The 9,051-nt window shown below is 36.2% G+C and overlaps 1 protein-coding gene across 4 annotated transcripts in view; it reads right to left on the bottom strand.

Moving 5' to 3' along the window:
- The window catches only part of ZBTB20 (zinc finger and BTB domain containing 20), a 796,445-nt gene that overhangs the window by 299,868 nt on the left and 487,526 nt on the right, over positions 1 to 9,051 (bottom strand). The window lies entirely within an intron of this gene.

The raw sequence follows: 9,051 nt of genomic DNA, 5'->3' as shown, positions 1-9,051 counted from the left end.
TGTGTATATATATATATATATATATATATATATATATATGTATATATTCCAGGAAGGCGGAATGCTGCAAAGAAGCATCTGGACAGACAGGCCTTGCTGGATTTAGACCTTACGCTTTTTGTTCAATCTCATCTCAACACGGTTGCTATGCTTCAGCCACGCCTATCCAATGATGTCTCTGTAAAAGGCCCAGGAGCACAGGCTTTGGGGAGCTTCTGGAGAGCTGAACATGTGGAGATCTATCCATGTGCCAAGAGGGTGGCGCACCCCCACTCCACGGGGACAAAAGCTCCTGCACTTGCCCAGGACCCTTCCAGACCTCACCCTGTGTGACTCTTCATCTGGCTGTTTATTTATTTGTATCCTTTCTAATAACGTTTGTAATAAACTGGTAAACATAAAAAAAAAAAAACTATAGGTGTTTTTTTATCCACACTGGATAATTTTTTTTATTTTTAGTAGAGACAGGGTTTCACCATCTTGGTCAGGCTGGCCTTGAACTCCTGACCTCGTAATCTATCCACCTTGGCCTCCCAAAGTGCTGGATTACAGGCATAAGCAACTGTGCCCAGCTAAATATAGGTTAGTCTTTTTCAGAAAAATACATATTTAGAAGTGTTTTCTTATGATTCTTGTCCTATATTATTCTACCCTTAATATTAAATAGAGAAGCATCAATAAATGACAAATTTGGTAAACTATGATATTGTGATCATTGTTAGAACTAGTTTTACATATAGGGAAAGAGTATATTCCAAAATACCTCCCCTACTTTTGCCTAATTCCTTTAAGGGAACAGATTATTTTGCTCTATAATTAGAGGTAGCATTTAAAATCACAAACACCTGACATTAGCAAGGAGCATGATTGTGAGAGGCCGAGAGCAGAAAAGCTAATTGGGTGAGGAGAGTCCTGTGGAGAGTAGATTATACTGAGGTCAGGACCACAAAACACCTTTCTCACCATTCATCCATTTCTACCTATGCCTGGCCATCAGTAGTACTACCTGTTCTCACTATTATGGAAGGGATCTACTTGTTCCCTCACAGTTGTGTTTTCTGAAAAACAGTGGTATCCAGCAAAGCAAGCCATGTTGGGTTGTCTCACAATCACATTGTAGGCATCCCTGGCAGCTGCAGGTGCTTATCCATATGATTTCCTTTTGTTTGTGCTATGTGTGAGTACTGAGGATAAACTTAATGACCCTATGTTTAGTTCTCTCCTCCAACATACATACACACCCCGCTCTCCCCTGCAATTCCTGAGTTCAAAGAGATGATGACAAAGGAGTGTCGTAAGTCTGTGTGATTCAGGCAGGCAAGTCCATTTTACTTTAGTTTGCCCTTCTGTTCTGCTGGCTTTTCTGCTATGACCCCAGTATACTTACCCTGTCTGCTCTTACTAGCAACATGCCTTTTTAATCAGCCTTCCTGGGGTCTGCTTTTGATTACAGCATTTGTGTTCTATTTTGATTCTTTTGTACTGTGCCCTGTGGTGTTAGCTTGAAAGGTGTTATTTATAAAATGAAATTCTATTGTATTGCCACTTGGATTCAAAGAGGGCATATAATATTAATGCAGAATGTATTTAATAATATCTTGAATCTATTAAATCAATTTCTTCATGAGAATACAGAATGGACAGGAGGCACGTGGGCTGATAATCAGGTAATAAGGCTTAAGAATCACCTGAACTTTTCCTTCACAAGCTTTCCTGAAAGCTGGCATAAGAATCATTCTCTTACTGTCAGGGTTTCCAAGCGGAGGAGACTACCTTTCTTCAGCCAGACTAGTGCAGTGTGCACCTGTTTAAACATTCAACTGTGCAGGCCAAACATTTTCCTAGGCTTTCAGATGCAAATTTTTTGACTAAGGAAACCATGAGACCAAACATGAATATGACTTTTTTTACTACATAGAAAGATTTAGGTTATGAAGGAAATGTAATCACCTATTTCTAAGAATCTACTTTCAAGATTTGTAAAAAGAAGTACATTTGTTCTCACACTGACTCTTCTCAAAAGCAGGATAGGAAAATTCTAGTGATACCAATAAGTGATGCAAAGTTTCCAAGATGACATGTTCCGAACGATGTTCTCACCTAGCAAAAAGGCAGGTTTCCTTATGGGCTGCTGGGCCTACAGTCAAATGTTTCTAGATTAGATTGATGGAGGAGTCTCCCAAGTTTTTTCAGCTTCTAATTTTAACGCAAACTGAAGACTGAAACATTGTACACTGTATTACAGCTTGCACAGCACATTTCTTGCTGCATATATTCCATTCTTTCACTACAATTTTCTTTTCCTGTTGATATATCTGAAATCATCAATGGCTATGCTGCTATTTGGATAGGAAACAAGAAAGAATCTGGTTTGAAAGATGATTTAGGAATCAGGCTCTGCAGAACTTACTAAAAGAAACTAACATCCAAAGGAAGCTGGCTGGGCAGTCTTGAAAGGAGACTTCCTAGATTTTTACCTGTTCCCATTCAGTGGCCTATTATACATCTCCAGAAAAATCAGGGTCCAGTTTTCTAACTATTAAAAGGGGAATAATGATCCTTTACTACTTGCACTGGGCTACTTTAGGGATGGATAAGAAAATGCTTCCAGAATCTTCTAAATGCTTTGCAATGAAGGTGAAATACAAATGCACAATATTCTTAAAATGAGAGCCGAGACTCCATTTTTGTTTCTCCAAATCTAGAGGTAAAAAAATACTAACAAAGAAGTGAATTTCTTCCACTTCAAAAATACATAATATACCCTAATTTATAAATGACATGTCAAACATAAGGAGCTAGGCTGTGTTGGGAATACACATCTCAATTTTGAATGCATCAAATTATAAGCTATTTGCATGAAGGAATCACATTCATCTCTGTATCCACCCAGGTTCTACCTCATTGATTTACATTATGTAAGTATTCCATTCATTAACGTATGTTGAATTGAAATGAAAAATGAGATTGCACAATTTTAGAGCTGAAATTAACTAGAGACCATGTTACATCCTGTTAATTTCATTTTGCAGATGAAACAACTGAGGCCCAGATAAGCTAAGTGACTTATCTAAGTCCAATATTAAAAATATTATACGTTATAGAAGAGTTACTTTAAAGATCTTCTACTGAAAATATATCACTGAATTAAAACGAAATAGCTGTTCTTCTGTCAAAATAAGAAGCACTATTCAGCTCAAATAATCTGATGTATCCTAACCTAATCAAGAAGGTTGAAGCCTAAACTAACAAGTAAATGTAATTAAGTAGCTATAGACCATAGGCATGTTAGAAATGCCAAGTTACTGAGGGGTGCATATCTTAATACTTTGCCCATCAGCCAGTCTGAATGGCATATTTTTTTCCAAGTAAAATTAATGTCTTAACAAATAATAGGGGTGAAGTCAGCAAGATGGCAGAGTGGAAAATTCCACCTCTCATTCTTCTACATAAATACTGATAAAACAATGTTGCAACCAAAATACCTTGAAAATAATTTCAGATTGTAGCTACAAAGTAGAGGCACCCTAGAATATCTCAAACTAAAAACAGTTGCATTTGCATGGGTAAAAATTGCAATTTCAGGCCAGGCGCAGTGGCTCACGCCTGTAGTCCCAGCACTTTGGGAGGCCAAGGTGGGTGGACCACGAGGTCAAGAGATCGAGACCATCCTGGCCAACATGGTCAAACCCCATCTCTACTAAAAATACAAAAATTAGCCGGGAGTGGTGGCATGCGCCTGTGGTCCCAGCTACTTGGGAGGCTGAGGCGGAAGAATCACTTGAACCCAGGAGGTGGAGGTTGCATTGAGCCAAGATTGCACCACTGCACTCCAGCCTGGTGACAGAGCAAGACTCCGTCTCGGAAAAAAAAAATTGCAATTTCACTTTAGAATGTCATGATGCCAGTACTTCCCCCAGACTGGCTTAGCTCAACACTGAGAGGACTGCTTCAGTTAATGATTTCTCCTGTGCAGCAAGAAGTGAAATTGGAGTGTGCATCTGGCTTCCTGGCCTTTGGCCTCTGAGAGAACCCTCTTTTGGGTCAGTTCCTATATTATCTCATACTTAGTACTGACACACCTGTAGAACTTTGTTCCCAGGGATAGGTAACAAAGAAATGAGGAGGGCAACTCCTTACAGTCGGAGCTGCCTCACAAGATTAGGAATCGGGGCAGAACTAAGGTTTTTCTTAGATGAGGGAGGAAATGGAATGAAGGGGGTCTTATTCTCAGCATTTCAGAGTGCCCTCTGTGAAGCGAGTTTCCAATTCACCTTGTACTGAGCCTTGTCCAACCATTAGAACTTGGTTCTGTGGGATAGTTAGTAAAAAATAAAAGCAGCAGGCATCGTTTGCAGCTGGCACTGCTCTGTAACAAGAAAAAAACATAGAACTGAGCCTTTTCCTTGAGAAGGGAAGGAAAGAAGTGTAAAGGGTCTTGCCCCCATCTTAGACTGTGCTCCACAAAGTGTTTGTATCTATTTTGTCTCATATTAAGCACTATGAACTGGTAAATGTCTCTACTCATCAAAACTAGTCTATAAAGACTGGAAAAGGTAGCCGCTACTTCAAACATACAGATCACAAAATCTACAAGAAACATAAAGAGTCGTCTCCATCGTGAAAGACTCTAATCATCCTGAAAGAAACAGAGATCTTGATTTAACTGAAAAGGAATGCAAAATAAATGTCTTAAAGAAGCCCAGTGAGTTACAAGAGAACACTGAGAAATAGCTAAATAAAATCAGGAAAAATATACAAGAACAAAATGGAAGTTAAATAAAGAGATAGAGACAATAAAGACCCCAATAGGAATACTGAAGCTGAAGAATACAAAAACTGAACCAAAAGATTCAAAAGAGGAGTTCAAAAGCAGAGTTAATCAAGCAGAAGAAGGAGTCAGTGAACATAAGGACAGATCATTTGAAATTTTGCAGTCAGGAGCACAAAGAAAAAACAACAAAAATTGAGGAAGGCCTAAGTGACTTAAGGGACTCCAAGTAAATCAATAAACACATGATGGGGATTCTAGGGAGAAGAAAGAGAAAGGGGTAGAAAGTCTATTTAAACAAATAATGGCAAGGATCTCCCAAATAAGGGGAAATAAATTAACATCCAGACTCATGAAGTCCAAAGAGCTACATCAAGACCCTTTATAATCCAATTGTCAAAAGTCAAAGACTGAGAATTTTGAGAGCAACAAGAGCAAAGCAACTCATCTTATTCAAGGGAGTTCAAATAAGACTGTCAGCAAATCTCTCAGCAAAAACCTCACAGTCAAAGAGAGAGTAAGATGATATATTCAAAGTGCCGAAGATGAGACAACAACAACCTGTCAACCAAGAACACTATATCCAGAAAAGCTATCCTTCAGAAATAAAGAAGAGATAAAGACTTTCCTAGACAAATATGTTGAGGGGCAGTCATCATCACTATACTGGCTTTGCATGAAATGCTCTAGAAAGTTCTTAAAGCTGAAACAAAAGAATATTGATTAGCATCATGAAAAGATGAAAGTATAAAACTTGCCAATAAAGTTAAATATACAGTGAAATACTAGAGACCACTAATGTTGTAATGATAGTGTGTAAACACTTTCAACTCTGGTACAAACATTAAAAGATAAAACTATAAAAATAATGATAACATGATTTGTTAATGGATATACAGTGTAAAAAGATGTAAATTGTGATATCAATAACGTGAAGTATGTATGGGAGAAGTAAGAGTAGAAATTTTGTATGTGATCAAATTTAAGTTGCTATCAGCTTAAAATAGATTATAAGTTGTTTTATGTAAGTCTCACGGCAAATACAAGTAAAACACCTATAGTAGATACATAAAACATAAAAAGAAAAGAATCAAAGCATGTCGCTACAAAAGATAATCAAATCACAAAAAGATAGCAACAGAGGAACAAAGGAACTATACAATAACCAGAAAATAGTTTTAAAATGGCAGTAATAAGTTTTCACTTTTTAATAATTAAGTGTAAATGGATTAGCTTCCCCAATCAAAAGATACAAACTGGTTGAATAGATTAAGAAGACTAACCATATGCTGCTGGAAACAACAACAACACACTTTAGCTTTAGGGACAAACAGACTCAAAGTAAAAGGTGAAAAAAATACATTCCAAGCAAATGATAACCCAAAGGTAGTAGAGTAGCTAATCTTATACAAAATAGACTTTCAGCCAAAAACTGTCACAAGAAACAGAGAAGGTCATTATATAACAATAAAGGGATTAATTCATTAAAAGGATATAAAAATCCTCTTGATTAGAATCCTTTTGATTGGAATCCTCCGGATTGGAATTGAACAGAAACTAAATAAGTGTAAACTATTATTGTAAAGTAGAGATCTCCAATGAACTACTTTTTATGTTTTCAAAGCTTTCCTAGAGATCACAGAGAACTGAACATGAAAAGGTGAGCAACAGACAGCAATAGGCTTGATGTTTTAAATGGCTGGATAGATTGTTAGAGATTATTGTTTGTGAATTTTTTAAAAACGTGATTCTAGAAACATAATTGGGGTTTCACAGATCAAATTCAAATTATTAACTTAGTATTTCAGTGTCCATTACTTACTCTATCTTGCTTAGGCATCCTAGGTTCCAGTACTTCCCAACCAGTACTTTACTCAAAGTAAAAGGTAGGAAAAATATATTCCAAGCAAATGATAACCCAAAGCTAGTAAGAGTGACTATTCTTCTATCACACAAAATATACTTTCAGCCAAAAACTGTCACAAGAGATAGAGAAGGTCATTATATAATAGTAAAGGAAATAATTCATTAAAAGATATAAAAATCCTCTTTATTAGAATCCAGGTATGTTAGCGTTTCCCTTTATTTTGGTATTTCCATGGGATACCTAATTTTAAATTTTCTGTTCTATCACCTCCATGATTTGTTAAGTTATGTCTAGATTTATATTATTAATTTTCTTACTATGATCCAATCAGCATCTTCTATGTATGAGACAGTAGGAATAAAATACAAATAAGACTTATTTCCAATCTTCAAAAATAAAGGAATTCACAATGTAGTGGGCACTTACCATACATAACACGTGTTCCTGCTTTTAAGCTCTTATTCTTTCTACAATTAGAGTGTCATATCATTATTTTATTGATTGAATTCCCTTAATCATCCTATAGTCCATCTTATATTCTGCTTCTTCCATAAATTAATTTTTAGTTTTTATAGCCCACACTAATTTTCCTTCTTCCTTGAGTTTCATAGAGGAAGTAGACACTATTCCTTACCCAAATTCCATTCTCTCATTCTTCCTAGCCACAGACCTCTATTTTGTGCAGAGTGGCAATGTGCTCAGTGCTGGATAATGAGTTCTGAAATTTATAAGCCAATTATGACAAGTGTATTCTTTAATTTGCTTGCTTCCCTAGCAAAGAAGGGTGGCCTAGGGATTCAATTATAGTCAACAAGATCTATGTGGCAATCCACTTGAGAGGCAAGTTTCTGAGAAAGCTTTTTTTTTTTTTTTCTGTTACAAAGAGGAAGGTAAAAGGCAATCCTTCTGTTTTCTCCTCCTTCCCTCTTTGGACATAGACATGATGCTTGGAGTTGTGGCAGCTATTTTGTGATCATAAAGTGAGAAGCATTAAAGAAAGACAAAAATAATTCCAGAGATGTCAGCACAGACTTTATCACATACCAGGTATTCCCTGCCTCTCAACTTCAGGACTTCCTGTTAGGTGAGAAAAATGAATCTCTATTTGTTTAAGCCTCACGTCAGGATTTGTTACCTGCTGCCGAACACATTTCTAACCAAAATAATAATAATAACATTCATAATTTGAATTCACCAAACTGTTCTTCCTAACTAGATAACAGACACTGGTCACATTCTGGGCACTTAATAAACATTCATTTGCTTCACATCTTGATTAAGTATGCTAGACTTTCATATGTAATGAAATTCTCACACATAAAGGAAGGAGGTAATTTGGATTAGGATCAGAAAAGAGGATTAAATCAGGTTAAAAAAGAAAAATTTGAGTCCATAATAAGAAATTACATGACAATAATTTGTTACAGTTCTAGCTCAATTATTATATACAATAAAACCAAACTTGTGAATATTTTCCAAAATTAGTAGCACATATTTTAAGCAAGAAATAAGACAGCAGAACAAGCCCTAAAGGATGTTTTAAAGAGATGATATAAACAAGTTTCTATTAAATATGAAGACAATGCTATGCAGTTGTATCTCTACTGAAACTAAGTGAGGAACGAGCATTTCTCAAATACCACTAGCAATAAGACATTTTCTCTGTCCTTTAGGTTGTATGACTGTGATTCACCCAAATGCTACAGGCTTCTTAGCATGCTAAGTATTTCTAAAATATTTCACCTAAGGCTTGAACCCATGATTTAGGAAACTATTATAGCATTTGCTTTTGGAGAAAATACTACATAACTTAGGACAGAAGTTATTTTCAAACCTTTCAAATATTACAAGTAAGTAGTGGGGAACTGTTGAAGAGAGAAATTAGTAGCTTTGGGTTGTTTTAGGTTAGTGACCTTAAACATAAGGTGTGATTTAATCAGAAGCCAGAGTAATTATGACAGGAGGTGGGGGAAAAAGACTCAGACCAGCCTGGAGGTAGGGAGGACTTTGGTGGCAGCTTTCAGCTTGAGCTAAAACTGCAGGATTCTGTCAGAGGCTCCACAAACAAACGACTGCATTATGTAACGCATCTTGTATTTCTTTGTGAACTATTCCACAACAAAGTTTCATTAGCTTTTTTTTTCTCTCCTAGAGATTTTACCACTTCCATCCTGCAACTTGTTTCTCAGAAGGGACACTTTGTACCTTAAATAAAAGTTTAAATCCTAAGCAAACTGATTTTCTTTTTCAGAAACAAATCAAATTAATTTGAACTTTATAATAACTGGTAAATTTTTTTAAGTTAGGTGAATGTTAAGTAATCTTACTCTAAGAATTTCCAAATAATTCAGCAATACTTAGCAATAATTTAGCAATAGTTAGCAATACTAGTTCATCTCTCTCTCCCTCTCTG

This window comes from Sapajus apella, unplaced genomic scaffold (assembly GCF_009761245.1).
Source record: "Sapajus apella isolate SASKATOON/1434 unplaced genomic scaffold, GSC_monkey_1.0 scaffold40, whole genome shotgun sequence".
NCBI classification, from domain to species: Eukaryota; Metazoa; Chordata; class Mammalia; order Primates; family Cebidae; genus Sapajus; species Sapajus apella.
This window is presented reverse-complemented; position numbering and strand designations above follow the sequence as displayed.